General features: G+C 34.7%; 1 pseudogene; it reads right to left on the minus strand.

Annotated features, from left to right (window-relative positions):
* Positions 1-2,777: 2,777 nt before the first annotated feature.
* Positions 2,778-2,887, minus strand: LOC114236393 (U2 spliceosomal RNA; annotated as a pseudogene).
* Positions 2,888-17,685: the final 14,798 nt, after the last annotated feature.

The raw sequence follows: 17,685 nt of genomic DNA on the forward strand, positions 1-17,685 counted from the left end.
CTCAGTATGAAGAAAATTGAAGTGCAGATAGATGAAAGTTATGTCTAAAAGATATCAAAACCTTTTTCATTTTGCATCTGGATGTTTTTGACATTATATAGAGTCAAAGCAAATTTCTGCAAGTCTTAGAAAATCAGAGTAGAGGAATAAAGAATAAAATCGAAATTTTCTAGGCCTCTCTTTTATCATCACTTTATACTTTTGGCAGCAATGCTTCTGTATTCCTCATTGTTTCTAAATATATCTATATTTTTTCTCAAAATCACATTTGCTTTTGAAAATGTTTATCATGCTTAAGGTAAATGAATTACTTCACAACCCATTGACTGACAAATTAATTCTTTTTGGAGACAAAGTAAACAATCATGTTAGATTAAAATTCCTCATTGATGAACATTCCAGGATGCCATTTACCAAGTATTCATATGTTTGTTAAAAAAAAAAAGGTAATATTTGATAAATTGGTGTTTATTCAATTTTTTATGAATTAGCATTTTGAGTAGGCATAACTCAGACATATATTTAAAAGCCTACAGGAGGGGTAACCTGATCTATGTGTTTCTTGGGAAAAAGAAAACCTTTTTCTTTAATGTTTTATAGGTCAAGATAAAGAGTATCTGAAGGAATTCAATCTTTATACTAGACACAGAGGGGCCACAGCCATTCCACCACTCAGGAAAACATTCTCTCACTTTTTCTTCAAAATTTACACCAAAGGAAAACAGAAGTCGCTATATAAATAGTTGGATTATTCTCCATATCTATAAAGATCCAAAACCTAATTAGGTTAAAACTTTGTATACAGGTATAATGTCTTCGGTATGAGACAGGCAGTCAATAAGAGCAGTCCATTAATTGCAAGGAAGAGAACCTGTAACAGACACTTTGTTGCCTATTAACTATCCATTTCCCTTTATTCTACACCATCAGAATCCCAGTTGTTTCTGTGATATCAATGTTTCCTCATTAAAAAAAAAAAAAAATTTCCCAGACTCCCTTGCAGGTACGTATGGCCAGTGACATTCTCCTGGCTAATGAAATGTAAGCAGAAGTCATTATGTGCGGCCTCTTAAAAAGCTCTTTAAAAGCATGTTGACAAAGACCTTTGACTCTGCCCTTTCCATTCTTCCCGCATGGAACATCGATGTGATGCTAGAGGCATTGCAGCCATGGGTCAACCCTTGGGAGACATGCATGAAGAATCTGAACACAGGCTGAGTGGAAAGAGAAAAAGCCAGGGCCTCAAGCGGCATCATGGAACCATTTTATCAGTCTGGGAATTCCAACTTCATGCATTCCTTATTCTAGGGGACAAAAAAAACAAAAACAATTTAAAGAGCTCTAACTGGATAATTCATAATATAGTGAGTTTTCTGTTATGTGCATCAAGTATTTCTTTTTCTCTTAAATATCAGGCTTATTTATCCTTTGAAAAGGAAAATTTTAAATTAACATTTTTTCTTCCTTGTGGAGTCATTTTGTGGTAGAATGGACATTTTATCAGCAGCATAAGGATTTCTATATTGATCATGCTCACCTGGAAATGTCCACAACCCCAATTATACAGAACTGATTAAATCATCAAAGAAGATAGGAGGACATATTTTATATGGACCCAAAGCACTGTCTCCTTACTATTTGTACTGTTACTACCACTACTTCTATTCTACTACTATTAATATTAATAATGCATAGAAACACTGAAATGGGAAGAGTAGTTCTCTTTTCAGATATGAATGACTAAAGCAGCTTTTTCCAACTTAACATTTTATTAATTATGAAACTTTTTAAGAAGCCACTTTTAAATTAAGATATAATTTTCAATAAAATGTACATCTCAAATTTTCAATTCAATGACTTTCATCAATTTTCATCACCCATTTATTGTCAGTCTTTTTAATTTTAGCAATATTAGTGCTATCTCATTATGGTTGAAAATTGTTTAATAACTAATGATGTTGAAAATCTTTTCATTTGTGTATCTTTGGTAAAGTGTTTGTTTCAACCCTTATTTTTTACTTGGTTATTTGCTTTCTTATTGAGTAGTAAGAATTCTTTACATATTCTGAATGCAAAGCTTTCATGGAATATGCGCTTTATAAATATTTTCTCCCAGTCTCTGGTTTTTCTTTTCATTGCTGTAACAGTGTCTTTTGAAGAGTCAAACTTCGAAAATCAGTCTGAAATCAATTTTGTGTTAATTTTTGTAGATGTGAGGTAAGAGCTAAGAACTGAGGTTTAATTTCTTTCCCTTTATTCCTTATTTTTATATATAGTTGTCTGATTGTTTCCACATCATTTGTTGAAAAGATCTTTTCCTTCTTTGAATTACCTTGGCACCTCTGTTGAAAATCAATTGGCAGTTTTGTTGGATATCAATTAGATTTATACACATACCCCACTATGTTCCATCAATGTATGTCTTTATTTACCCAAATACTGTCTTGATTACTATAGCTTTAGGGTTAAGCCCTGAAACCAGGTAGTACAAGTCCTTCAACTTTGCGTGTGTGTGTTTTAATTGTTTTGACTATTTGCAATTGTTTGCATTTCCATATAAAGTTTCCATGAAGTATGATGTTAGCTTTAGGGTTTTTGTAGGTGCCCTTTGTCAGGTTGAAGAATTTCATTACTTTCCTAGATTTGCTAAGAATCCTTTGTCTAAATGGGTGTTGAATTTTGTCAAATGATTTTTCTGCACCTATTGAGGTGATCATATGATTTTTAATTTTTAGTTTGTTAACATGGTGAATTACAATGATTTTCTTTTCTTTTCTTTTCTTTTTTCTTTTTTTCTTTTTTTTGTCCTGGCTGAAGGATATATCAGATATTAAACTGATAAGAACAGAAACTACAGTTGATCTTAGCCAGAAGACTGAGAAGTGATCTACAATTTTGATTTTCAAATGTCAAACCAATCTTGTACTGCTGAACTAAATCCCACTTGGTTATGATTTTTTTCTCCCTTTTATATATTGCTGAATTTGATTTGCTAAACTTTTGTAAAGAATTTTTTGCATCTATGTTTATGAGAAATGTGATAAACAGTTTCCTTTTTATTGTATCATCTTTGGCTTTCATATCAGTGTAATGCTGGCCTCATAGAGTGATTTGGGAAGAGTCTTCTTCTATTTTCAGGAAGCAGATTCTAAACTTTACATAGAAATACAAACAACTGCAAATAGACACAAAGACACAAAGAAACACAATTTTTTTTTAAGAAACACAGAGTTGGAGAACTTAACACCACTTGATTTCAAGACTTAACCTTAAAAATTATGTAGAATTGATAATATTTCTCCTTTCAGTGTTTGTTAGAATTTACTAGTAACTTTTGTGATTTTACCTCACAAGAAACTTGTTCATTTCATACAAGTTGGAAATTTATGGCCATAAAGTTGTTTATTTTATTTCCTTATTAATCTTGTAATATTTGCATGATCTGTAGTGATGCCTTTTCCCTCAGTCCTGTTATTGGTAACCTATGTCTTCTCTTTTCTCATCAGTCTGACTATACCTTTTTCAATTTTATTGATCTTTCAAGTAGTTTTTTGTTTTATTGATATTCTATATTGTTTTTGTATTTTCTATTTCATTGAATACTCATATTTATTATTTCTTTCTTTTTGCTTACTTTGGTTTAACTTTCTCTCTTCTTTTTACAGTTTTTTAAGGTAGAAATTTATATTACTGATTGAGGTCTTACAAATATAAGCATTTATTGCTATAAATTTTCCTCTAACCACTACTTTGGCTGCAACTCACAAGTTTCGTTGCATGGTAGTTGCACTTTCATTTAGTTCAAAATATTTTCTATTTTTCCCATGTAAACTTTTTCTTTGACTCATGCTTTACTTAGAAATGTGTTATTTAATTCACAAATATCTGGGTATTTTCCAGATATGTTTCTGATGTTGATTTTTTTTTAATTTAATTTTATTGTGGTCAGAGAACATATTTTTTAAATTTCAGTCCTTTTTACATTTATTGAAATTTGTTTTATGTCCCAGAATATGGTCTGTCTTCATAAATGTTCCATGAGCACTTGAAAAGAATATACATTCTGCTGTTCTGGGTGAAGTGTTCTGTAAATGTCAATGAGATTAAATAGGTTGATAGTGTCATTCAAGACTAGTGTGTTCTTACTGATTTTTCTGTCTTCCTCTTCTATTAATTATTGAGAATAGGATGTTAATATATCCAAATATAATTGTGGATTTGTCTTTTTTGTTGTTTTATTGGTTTTTACTTCATGTACTTTAAAGCTCATTATTAAGGGTAAACAAAATTAAGATTGTTATATCTTGATCATTTGACACCTTTATCACTAGGAAATGACCTTCTTTACCCATGGTAATATTCCTTGTTTCAAAAATTTACTTTGTTTAATATTAACATAACCACTATAGCTTTGTTTTGATTAGTATTTTATGAACTCTCATTTTCGATCCTTTTACATTAAACTACCTGGTCCTTTATAATTAAACTGAATTTTTCTAGATAGCATATGACTGAGTCTTCCTTTTATATCAATCTTACAATCTCTGCCTTTTAATTATACTATTAATTTTTAATGAAATTATTGATAAAGTGAGGCTTAAACTTACCTTCTGGCTATTTGTTTTCTATCTGTCCTACCTAGTGTTTGTTGTTGGGGTGTTTTCCTCTTTTCTTGCTGTTTTGGTATTAACTGAATGTTTTTGATTATTCCACTTTACCTACATTGTTGGATCATTAGTTAAACCCCTTTTGGGAGTTTTAACGGTACTTCTAATATTTGCAATATACATATTTACATACATCTTTAACTTCTACATTCAAGTAATATTATACAACTTCATGTATAGTATAAGGACTTACAACAATGTATTTCCATTTCCTTACTTCTTTCTGGCCTTTGTGTCATATTTTATTTTACATATGTTATAGACCCCAAAATACACTGTTATTTTTGCTTTTAAAAGCCTATTATCTTTTAAAGTCTTTAAAATACTTTTGAAAGCTTTTAAATGTTCCCATATAATTACTGTTTCCAATGTTCTTCATTCCTTTGTGTAGATCCAAACTTCTGGTAACATTTTCTTTCCTCCTGAAAGATTTATCTTAACATTTTTTGTAGTAAAGTTCTGATAGTCATAAATTCTCCTTAGCCTTTTTATGTCTGGAAAAAGTCCTTATTTTTATTTTATTTTTAAAACATAATGTTTCCTGGATATAAGAATTTTAGGTTGATTTTTCTTTTTCCTTTCAGTTCTCTAAAGATGTTTGACCATTCTCTTCTGGGTTAAGTGTTTTTTGATGACAAGTTGGCTGTCACTCCTCTATACTTAACAAGTCTTTGTTTTTCCAGGCTGATTTTAACATTTTCTCTTTAGCACTGATTTCAGCCGTTTTATTATGATATGCTTTGTGGTGGTTTCTTCATGTTTCTTCTGCTTGGGGTAATTTGGGGCTAATTTGTCAACTACTGAGATAATAACTTCCTGAAAACTGTATCCAATGCCCTGTGTATGAAGATATTTTCCCACTCTGGTTTTTGGGAACATCAATTGTTCCTGACCCTATGTGAGCTCTGGGGATTGTTCTGCCTGCTCCTTTCTGTGATTCTTTCCCCTGACTCAGATAGTTTCCTGATATGCAAACCTAGATCAGTATTCCAATAAAGATTTGAGAAGAAGACTCCTTTGCAGACCGCTGGAGACATGCACATTTTATATATATGATGAATTGAATATATAGCTATACAGTCTTTATTGCTAGTCCTCTGCCTCTGCCTTCCTTGAATTTCCAAACTCTGAGCCCTCTCTTCTTCCTTTAGTAAGATCACTGGGTTCTAGGCACATTTTAAAAAATAGGTTAAGTTTACCTTTGCTACTTTCCTAATTCATTTTCTCACCTCTTTTACATTTCTAGTCCCTTTTTTCAGGCCTCTGGGACAAAAAAGCTCCAGGACCCTTCCCTTATGTCTTCAGTACAACGTATGATTATTTTTTTGATACAGATGGAATCACAGTATGATGGAATATAGGGAGTTGCAATCTACACCTACTAGGAATCAAGTGTTCTATATTCCAAAATTACCTATCCCTCCTTCTTCCAATCAAAATTCCTCTTCCTTCTGTGGAGGATTAGAAAATCCTGAAATAACAAGGAAGAGTGTTGGTTAAGAGGGTGGGCTCTGGAATCAGATACCCTATGTCCATACCCTGACTCTGCTACTCACTAGATATGTTACTGGGGCAAGTCACTTAATCACTCTAAGCCTCAGTCTCTATTTGTAAAGTAGAAATAATTACAGGTTCTGTTATAAGGCAATGTAAGGATTGAATGACACAATCCATGTAATGAATTTGGGACAACGCCTAGTGTAAGTGTTACAAAGTATTGAGTATTAGTATTATTTGCTCATGCAGTATGTAACTGATGAACCCCTTGGAACTTTTAGAAGACATTTTTACAGTTTTAAAGGATGTTTATTAGTCCAGATAAACCTCAGATTGGTCAAATGTATGCCTCTTTTTCCTTTGTATTATTCCACTTTCAAGCAAAATGAATAGGGAACATTACATGACAGGTTTATCTTTCCTGGATATCTATTCCTGTGTGTTACTGTGTTGTGGCTCTCCACGACCACCCTCAGGTTTCATGATTTCTAAAAGAACTAACAGGACTCAGCATAGTTATACTCATGGCTGTAACTTATTACAGGGAAAGGATACAAAGAAAAATCAGCAAAGGGAAAAGGCAGATGGGCCAAGTCCAGATGAAACCAGGCACAAGCTTCCACGACTAAAGTCTCATAGGACATACTTAACTCCCCCAGCTTTGAATTGTGACAACATGTTGTCCACCAAGGAAGCTCATTAGAGACTCAGTGCCCAAGGTTTTTACTGGAGTCTAGTAACACAGGCACCCTCAGCCTACCATGTATCAAAATTCCAAGTTCTCCTAAGGAAAGCAGGTGTTCAGTATAAACCATATTGTTTTTACAAATAGTTTAAGCACAGTGAGCCACTCTTTTATTTAGGGGAAGTTTTGTATCAGTGTTGAGAACTGTTTACCAGCCAAGTTAACAAACACTAATCAAGGCTCAACTTGCAAACAGGCCTTTCTAGGAATAGCAGTATCAGGTCTACTATGTTCATTCTTTTCTGCATAGTCACCTTCTCCAAGGTCTTAAGTTAGCTTTTCAAGGCTTCCTGCCTTGCTCAAAGATTCTCCAAAACTCCCAACACCTGCAGTGCCAGCAAGAGTCTTAATAGAATGCAGTGAAAAGGGAGAGACAGGTGAAGTGTCCAGGATTATCAGCACTGTTTTTCATTATAATCCCAGCCTAATACAACATGTTTATGGACCCTAAATTGCTGCAGATATTTTTCTTCAGTATCACTGGGTTAGGGGCAAGAATTTAAGAAAGATAAGGCCTACTGAAGTAGGATTAACTTGGTATTTAAGAAGAATATTCAGCTGTACAGGCTCTTTTTATCTCAGTTGTATTATCAGAACATGTTTGTTTTTGTAATTGTTGTTAGAAATAAAAATGGTATTGCGCCGATCCCCCAAGGTTGAAGATTTTGTCAAAAATAACACATTTATTTACTTGCAGGTATTAACTACTTTGGAAATAAGGGTTTTTTTCTTTACCTTATTGACATACAATGAATTGACATACAGTGAAGAAAGATACTTATAAGATACATACATAAAGGATTGGATCTCTGTCCATAACCCTGACAGCAATACATCCTCTCTCTGATCACTAGGTGGGAAAACTGTAAGGAGTTGTGTCATGCCTCGTGCTGAGATCTACAGCTTAACAATGTGCTTATTTGTCCAGTAACTGATCCCATGAAAATGCATTTCAAAAAAGAATGTACATATTCTTGGATACAGCTGGAATCACATCATGGTGGATTACGGAGGTGTACCAACTTTGGCCTAGATCTGGAAATCAATAACAACAACTACAAACCTTATTTTTTAAAATTCATATGTCTGGAAATTTAAAACCTACATGTTTGAATAACTCATAAGTCCAATTCAAAGGTCAAATAATTAATAACTCACATGCTTAAATAATTCTTAGGCCAAAAATATATGCACACGTGTGTGTGCATGCTTTTTTCAATTACCGAAGACATTGTAAATTGATACAGTAAGCCCGTTCTTATTCTGTTGTATTTGGATTCTACTTTCAGTAGCTTATATTTTAATCATTTCTTTCCTTCCACTTCAATTTTCAAACTTTCTGCTTATTTAAATGCATATCTTAAGGCTCTAATTTTTTCTTGTAAATGCTATTTTAGTTATTTCCCACTAGTTCAAATGTGTAGCATTTTCATTAGATTTCAATTTTGTCATTTTTAATTTTTCTTATGATTTCTTCTTTGACCTATGAACTATTTAAACATCTGGGTTTTAAATTTCCAGGCATATGCAGTTATAAAATGTACTGATTTCTAAATGAAATGCATTGCTATCAGAAAACTCTGTCCAAATTAGACTAATTCTTTGAAATTTATTGACACTTGTTTTACATCTGAATATGTGGTCAATTTCATCCCCAAGTTGTACCGTTCAGAAATACTGAACTACTTGGTATCCCCTCAAAGTGCCAAGTTCTCCCACCTGGAACTCTCATTTCTTTGCTTGGGATTTTAGAACTCTTCCTGGATTCATTCTTCTCTTGCTTTATTCCTATTCAGCCTCCCTGAATCGTTCTAACCAAATTAACACTCCTTCTCTGTGTTCTTACCTTTTTTATAACATTCATCCCCCATATCAAGTTTTCTTCTAATGTGTCCCCCATGTCAAGTTTGCATTAGGACCACCTGACATGCTTTTGAAAAATATAGGTTTATAGTTTTATCCCAAACCTACTGAATTAGAATCTCCAGGAGTAAAGCCCAGGTATCTTCAATTATATCAATTTGACATTAAAGTCAATCTTTATGGATATTAAATTTGATGAACCACTGAGTTATACTGTAATCATTTGTTACTTTGTCTATCTTCCTAATGGTCTTTGTTTATTTATGACTGTGTCCCCAAAACCTAACATAGACTTATTATGTTGATAAATAAAAGAAACAATAAATGTGTTATAAATTTTAAATAATAAACCAAGCAGTTGCCCATGTGCTATGATATAAGGGAAGGCTACTTGTTCAGTCTAGGATTGAAGTCTAGGCAACTCTACCAGCTTCTGGTGCCTCAAATAAATGCTAACACTTCTATTAAATTTAACTGATCTAATCAATTTAATTAATTTGTTCATGACTTCATGGAGTTTCAGAATTGTAAGAGATCATATACTATAAATGAGTAAACTCCTGTCATTATGCAGATGTGTAAACTGAGAATGAAAGGTACAATTGCTTATCTGAGATGTTTAGCAGGAAGATGATAAAACTGGGATTAGATCCTTCACTATTTATTCATGAACAAAGAAGAGGAATAACAAAGAATACTTGGGAAGAAAGGGACTACAGGGTGAGGAAACACCAATATAAAATTTACATGATTTTGATTTGTTGGAATGTTAAATAGAGCAACCTACAAAACTCAGATGAGCGTAAAAAAACAAAACCCAAAAAACCCGAAAACCTAAATGAGGCTAATCCACAAAGGAATACAAACGTTAATACAAAGTGTCAAAAACTAAGAAAATCTAAGATAGAAATTTTTGTGTTTAGGTTCTCCTGAGTTTTACCTCCATGTCTAAGCAACCAAGTGTGAATTATAATTTTAAGAAATGCCCCCAGTTTGGACAGTAAATTAATAACTTGAAGAAGAGTATAATTAAATACCACTTCTCTTTCTTTGGTTCAGATTAATTTAAGTTTCATGTGGGCTTGGATTAATTTTACATGGCTTCAGTTAAATGAGTATACTGATTCAATGAAGAAATTTTACCTTGTTCAGTATTTTTAATGTTTTAACTAATCTAGTTGCTGTATTTCTTGCCCCTAAAATGCTCCACCAGATGGCAGTAACTGTACCACCTATTCTTTTAAAAATGGAAACAACCTGTGAATTAAACCAAATTTATCTTCAAGTATTTGGTAGAGTTAAATTTTCATTGGCGGGAGGAAAAATTTGCAGAAAAAAGTAGGTTGAATATTTTGTATGTTAAATTAGAGGTATTGTCACAAGGCCAGTGACAATTAAAAACTAAAAAGAAGAACCAAAACGAAAAACACTGACCTTTGTAAAAAAATGTATAAATTGAGCCAATAAAAGTGAAAAGGCCAAATTGGCCACATATTGAATACATTTCAGTGAAGTTTTGGTTTTTTATACTTGGTAAATTATGGTGTCTTTGAATTAATTTCATAGATTTCACTTGTAAATATTTTTGTTTGACCATAATCCAACTAAAATACTTCAAATAGATAACAGAAATCACTGAGTTCTCCAAAAATCAATGTAATTAACATTTATCTTCAATCTCTTTAAATTTACTGAAACCAGTCAAGAGAATTAAACTTTAATTCTATCCAGTATTACAGCAGCACATAGAAGAGCTTTCTTTGACTAAACTTAATCTGGGTCAACAGATTGCAGGACTGGCAAAATGAACCAGTATATACAATCATAGATTGAATGAACAGAAGAATAGCATTCAGAACAATAGGTAGTCTAGTCTACTTACATTGGTTAAAACATAACCTGAGGCATTGGGCTTTGGGACTGTGTCTTTAAGGTAAATTGAAAAAGTAAAGAGTATCTAAAGAACATGGACCAAAATCTGAGTAAACTGAGTAACAGGGAATGTTAAATCTATGGAAGGAAATAGAATGCCACATCTGCAAATATGTAAAGGACTGTTACGTGGAAAAGAAACAAGACCTTTTGGGTGACGTCAGCAGACAGCTGGAAAATGCAGTGAGAAATCTTACAAGAAAGGAAAATCTCCATAGGACAGAAGGAAGAAGAAAATATGGGATTAAGATGGGATGAGGAAGAGGACTGTTGTTAGACCCAGAAATTCAGCCTATCGGACAATGGCTCTAACACTGAGACAATGATGGAATTTAAGATCTTGGGTTCCAAAAAGGCAGGCAGCTGGAACAGAAACCCCTGCAAAAAGGAGAAACCTGAAAGGGTGTACCCTCGATGTAAAGGTGGCTGCAGAAAACTCTGCCTGCCAATTCAGAGAGAAGTTTGTCTGTACTATGGTGGAAGGAAACTCTTCCAGAGCCCAGGTTTCCCAGGTTTCCCACTGTAAGAGAGACTTTTCTCCTAACTGACATTTCCCAGAAATCGGATTTACTGCCTCAGGGGCTGGTGAGCTCCGAGCCATTCATACCACGGAAATAATCAAGCAAATGCTGACTACGGCAGAGTCCTGAAGCTCTGCCCAGCATCTGGCAAAGGGGCTCTTTAGGTGAGATCCTTGAAACACACTCATAAATACAAGTTCTAGCTTTTGTTAAATGACACATCCGATAATATACAGAAGTATTCCAAATTATACTGAACCTATACCATTGCCAGAGTCAAAGCCTAGCTTCTAAGAAAAGGAAACAAAGCCTTGAGTCAACTTTCTGGAACATCTGACTGTTTCCTATTCTGAGCCACAGATATTGAGGGAGGAGATACACGGCTTTCAGGAGACTCGCCTGCTTTTAACTAAAAACATTTTGAAGTTATGTCAAACAATGTTTCCTCTTCAGCTATATTTAATTAATTTAAACATACTTATGAAGATAATAATAACAAGAGCTACCAGATATTGTGTCAGAACTCAGTATGTGCCGTGAAACAAAGTAGGCACTTTGCTTTTTTTCCAGTTTATCCTCAGAAAAACATTATGAGGAAGGTATTATGAAGTAGATGAAGAAATCGATATTTAGGAAGGTTGGAAAGTTTATCCAAGGCCACAAACCATGTAACAGTCACCATGGGACTTAGGTCTTTGCGAAGCCTCAGCTCCTAACTAGGCTCTGTTGCTCACTGTGTATTATTTAGGGAGAGGTCAAATGATCTATTCGGGGTCTTGTGGACGTGATGGCAGTGACAGAAGGGCCGAAGAGAAGACACCTGGAAACTTCCACATGCAGACTCCATGTCTCCATACGGGAGATTCTGATACTGAGCTAGGGTCCAGATGCCTTATTTTATTGACTGGTTCCCTTGGTGATTCTGAAGGACATCTACTTTTCATAACAACTATCATAGGGAACATGAACTCATATTTCCCATAATGAGTTGGCATATAATAATCCCGTCTCCTTTCAACCCGAGATTATTTTAATTACGTGAGAAATTATTATGAACCCTTAAGCTCAGAGAAGCTGGCCATCCAAAAGGAGGATGAGTTAACAGACCCAAGTTGCCTGCAAAAAGAAAGGATTCCAGCTTTAAAGATCTTTTAAAACACTGCATTTTACACCTTCCTGTGGGAGAATGACAATCTACTGCAGTATGTTAAAGACTGACAAGTCCTGCAGTAAAGAAACCTGTTTAATTCTATTTAATCCAGGATTTCCCCAACATAGTTTACCACTAAGTTTTCTCTTGTAGCACCTCTGAATCCCACAGCAGTACTTAAGGTTCAAGCACAAACATTTAGGGAGCTGTGCCAGCAACTACCGTCAGGACGTCCCAGCTCTCTGTCACGTAAACCCTTTGCTTCCCAGACCCTCTCTTCTTTTAGTCTCGTACCCTTCTGCCCTTGCCTGGCTATCTGACTTCACAATTACCAAGCAGGTCTGCACAGCACACCGCACTCCTGCCTTCCACTTTGCCCTTAACTCATTGTAAAGTGGATTGGAAACCTCTGAGGTGTTTAAACTTTCTGAGCCAGCATTTCTCAATAGCTGGTGCAAATACTGGAGAAGTCCAACTGGACAGAGTAACAGGCCAGGAGGTTGATTCTACCCCGATATTATCTTCATGTATTTAAGAAACAGTCCTGTCTTCAAATATTTAAGAAACAGTCCTGAGATGGAGGAAGACTTGGCCTTTGTTTTTTCAGCGGCCATAACTAGCACTTTTGGGAAAGGACTTTGCACTATCCAACACTGGAGTGGAATGCCCCATCATTCATTAGTGAGTTACCCTTGACATATTCAAGTGGTGGTTGGATACCACCTTCCAAAGTTATCTTAAAAAGGATGCCCGTAGAAGGCTGGGCTAGATAATCTAATTCTAGAAGTCTAGTCTTTTTTTAAAGAGAGTACACATCCTTTATAGAACATTTGCTATGGATGGACTGATTAAATCATGCCTCCAGTGGTTTTATTGTAATTAGCAGGGCCTGGCAAACAACTGAAGCAATGACATAACCAGTACGACTGTTTAAATTTTCAAAGCCAGACTCAGAGAGGACCCCTGAGGATGGAATAATTGTGTGCTCCACTTAAATATATGCCCCACACTAAAATGAGTTTGCAAGTTTTGATAGTTTAGCCATTTGACTAACTTAGTGAAAAGGCATTATAGGAGAATAACATGCACATGTTTATACATGGAAAAATGTAAAATATTTAAATTGTTTTAAAAGCAAGTAAAATAAAATGATTGTTAACAGATTATATATTGTGTGGTGGGAGTATAAAATGATTGTTAACAGATTATATATTGTGTGGTGGGAGTGGCATTGTCCTGTTTTCTTTCCTTCTGGGAACATATTCCTGTGTATGACAATGGGAATAGGTCATTTGCTATAGGAAATATATCTCATTACATACAAATCAGAGAGATCCCCTGATGTAAAAATGAGGATATCTGATGTTGAGATCTTTTTGCCCATTATTTGCAAATGAATTAGTGCTTGATTAGATTTTTGCAAAATGAAGTTTCTGTATCAGACAATGTAAAAGAAGATAAAAACCGTAATAAACCCAGTTGTGCTACTTTGTCAAAAGCTGAAAATTTTTATGGCTGATCTTAGTTTTGGCAAATCTTCAAAGAGCTCTCAGCAGACTTATTAACATAATTTTGCAGTGGAAGAAACTGATGAGGTTACACAAAGAATTGGTAACAGAATGAGGGGGAAAAAAATTTAAGACTCCAGAACCTTATTTCTGGCGAAGCACTGCCTATCAGATCCTTGGTAAGTGGTGTCTAAACTCTTTTTTAAAATTCTAGTTAATCTTCAGTTGAGTAAGTAGCAAGAAGGCACCAAAATGTCACCAGCAAGAGTCAAGTGTCATAGTGATGAAAACCAAAGAAAATCAACTGTCATAGCTTGAATCTGTGACTATCTGGGACATTCTAAATGTGCTGGGTAAGTGTCTCTGGAATGACTTGGACAAGGACAGATGACAAGCGTAAATGAGCTCTGTGAGGTAGGTCTTACTCAAGTTAATATCTTCATAACCTAGGGAAACAGCAAGCACTAGATAAATGCTATTGAATAAATATTGTTAGATGGATGATTTATTATGCTTTAAAATTTAATTTTAAATATACGAATAAAATTTTGGACAATATGATTAGTCAACAGTGTAATTCAAGGGTTTATTAATAGAACAGAAACTGAAGGGAAATAGTATAAAACCTGAAATAGCATTTTTCAACATCGGGAGATCTTAAAAGAGAAAGAGGGTCCATCGTACGGGAAGAGAAGAAAGAGAGAAATCAGTATCCTTATTTTTTCAGGCTATTTAAAGAGTTAGTTCAAAGTTATCACTCCTTTTTTCCTCTCAAATTAGAATAAGCTTAAACGAGCTTAGTCATCTTCTGAGGTACTACAAGCCTATGACTCTTATTACATTAAAATTGACTTAATTAAAATATATTTCCATTTCCAAATTATTTTCAGAAAACTGAATTCAGTTTCTTTAATAAAGTCTGATTATTTTGTTCTGTTTTGTTTTAAAATAATTATGCCTACCATTTTTTAATGAGTCACATAAAACAGATATGAATAAAATAACAAAATTAGAAAAGGCAATTTATTAAAATTTGATAGATAATGAAAATTTGCAGCATGTCTAGCTTGTTTTTTTTTCTAATTATCTATTCTAATTAGCTATGCTTTTATATAGTATTGATACTGTATCTTATCCCTAGGCCATATAATAAGAGAAGCGGAGTCTTTTTATAGGAAAGTATACTTTTTCTTTGTGCCATTATCTGATGCCAGTGCTACACTGAGCCAGACCATTCAAGAATTCAGTTAGTGATAATTCAGCAATGAGAACTTTAACTACTCCAGGAACTGGGGTTAGAAGCATTTGGAATCAGGCAGTGTTACCTATAATAGATTTAAATACAGTTTAGGAAGTACTTCAACTAATCAAACTGAACATTTACTGGATCACAACAATTTTTAATATTCACCTATAAAACATGATCTGTGTGGTTAGCTTGCTTTCTAAATGGAATAGCTCAGATATCTCAAGCTAACACCCTACAGAGTTAGAGATGGACCAGTGAGTTGAACTGGAGCCTGACTCATTCTCTGTGTCCCCTGATCTAAGCAGTTAACACAACACAAACTCACATCTGTACCCTGTCCAATATAACCTACAAATATCACTCCCTCTTTGGTGCAAAATGAGATTTTTTCCTTTCTCAAATTTTGTTTTAAAAAAAATTAGTTTTCCTTTTTCAGTACTTACTATATGCCAGGCACTGTGCTAAGTGCACTAAATTTACTACCTCTTTGGAGCCTCCTTTCAGCTCTGCTAATAGGTTATTATCCCTGTTTTACAGAGGAAATTGAGGCCTGTTAAGATTGTTATTTAGTCAAGTTATTTTCCAACAGCAGTTTTCCCTCTAAAATAAGTTCTGAGGATTGGTTTGAATCTTGGGAAATGTTCTGTATCTTTTAAAGAGAATTGATTTGGTTACAACAGGATAGACTCCATTCTTACTACTAAACATGTCAACTACTTGACTTCAATCTAGAATTTTATTTGGCCCTCATTTTACTGCCTGTCTACCCTAGTTTATCAAGTCAAATATGAGTGTATTGTAATAAACTGGGTTCAAGATCTTCAGAATGAATATCAGAAATCTGGCTCTGAATGTCACAAGATATTTCCCACCAGACGGAAGAAGAAAAAAAGAAAAGATTCCAGTATTCCCTGCCATCCACAGAATCATAAATGTATCTGAGGTGATCACAGAAAGACAGAGGCAGAGGTCAGAGAAGCAAAAAGAGCTAAACCAACCCTTGTTGTTAGGGCTCAGGGGAAGGTAGGAGCCGAACAAAAATGATGGGCACTGTACAAGTCGATTGTAATATTTTGTTCATGTGGCAAATATACCTTGGGTTCTAGGTTATCCCTCACTTCTAATTGGTAACACTTCATATTTACCCAGTGTGCCTGCATCTAGAGTTTAAGGAGACCATATTACAATGGCAGTGTGCACACGATGGGGAATGGGATGGGATGGCTGAGGGGTCAGGTCAGGAGACTTAGGGCCAGCCCAGGTCTGTGAGTAACTAGCTAAGGAGATTTTGAACAGATCCCATAATATCTATGGAACTTACTTTCCCATAAATCCAAACACATTACATCATCTTTCGGGTGATTTACAGATTTATGATTCTAAAACTCCATCGATTTTTTTTTTTAATTTCAGTTTCTTTTTCTCAGTTATTAGTTAGTCCACTCCATGCTCACCTGGCTTATATTGTTTCTGTCTACACCTGTCACACTGCTAGTATTAGAAATGGTCACATACACAGTACTCACAGACCCTAGACACATACTAATATAAAATACCAAATTCTGCCTCCTATATGTGTGACTAAATTAGACCATATGGATGTATAAGTTAGTAGTTAAGCTAACAACTATTAGCTTTGGAATATTTATTGGTTTGTAAACCATTTCTGATGATTTCTATAATCCTGTGCAATACATATTTTACCATTACCTAAGCTAAGAAACTGAGACTCAGATTCCATAAGCATGGCAAGATTAATCAATGGATGACTGTTGCATTAGTTGACCCATGTTATTCTAACTTAACAAATTAATTTCCTTCCACCATATCATGTTTTAAGTGGCACAAACATATTGCACTTGTTGCAATTTAGATTCAAGAGTAAGAGATAGAAGAGTTATGAAAGTTCTATTTCCAGATTAAATGAGGCCAGAAATTTTGTCTGCAGCCAGTGATCAATGAAGGAAGCCTATAGGCTGACATGGTCATCAAAGGGGTTTCCAAAAAAATATTTTCTGAAATAATACACGACCACTACTGGGGAAATTTGGGCTTATTTCCAGCAGAGTCTAAATGATAGACATTTCTTCTTTTTCCTGCTAGAATCCCTAAGCAGATAGTGAGAATTAGAAGATCTAAAGCATGTGATGTTAATGACACATTTATTAGGACCTCTTAGATCTCATCATGGCAGTCAGACAAGATGCCAAGGAAAAAGAGGCTCAATGAGGAGTCGACCAGATGAGGGAGATGTTGCCTGCTCAACAACAGAAAAAAACTGGTGCTCAGGGAGAAGCTCATGCCAGGAGAGCAGAAATTCCCATTGCTGCACCAAGGATCGTCCCTCCCACGAGAGGCACAAACCAGCCCCGAAGCCTTAAGCCATTTAATACGAAAGCATTTGCCTTCTCCTGCTAATGGCTACGAAGAAAAGTGCCTTGCCAATCTTCCTTAGAACTTTCTTTAAGGGCTACAAAATTTAAAGAGAGGGGGTATCCCTGTGAAATTTCTTTTCTAATGATGGAGTGTGGTTTGAAGCTGTCCAGGAAAGTC

Source organism: Balaenoptera acutorostrata, chromosome 14 (genome assembly GCF_949987535.1).
Source record: "Balaenoptera acutorostrata chromosome 14, mBalAcu1.1, whole genome shotgun sequence".
Lineage (NCBI taxonomy): Eukaryota > Metazoa > Chordata > Mammalia > Artiodactyla > Balaenopteridae > Balaenoptera > Balaenoptera acutorostrata.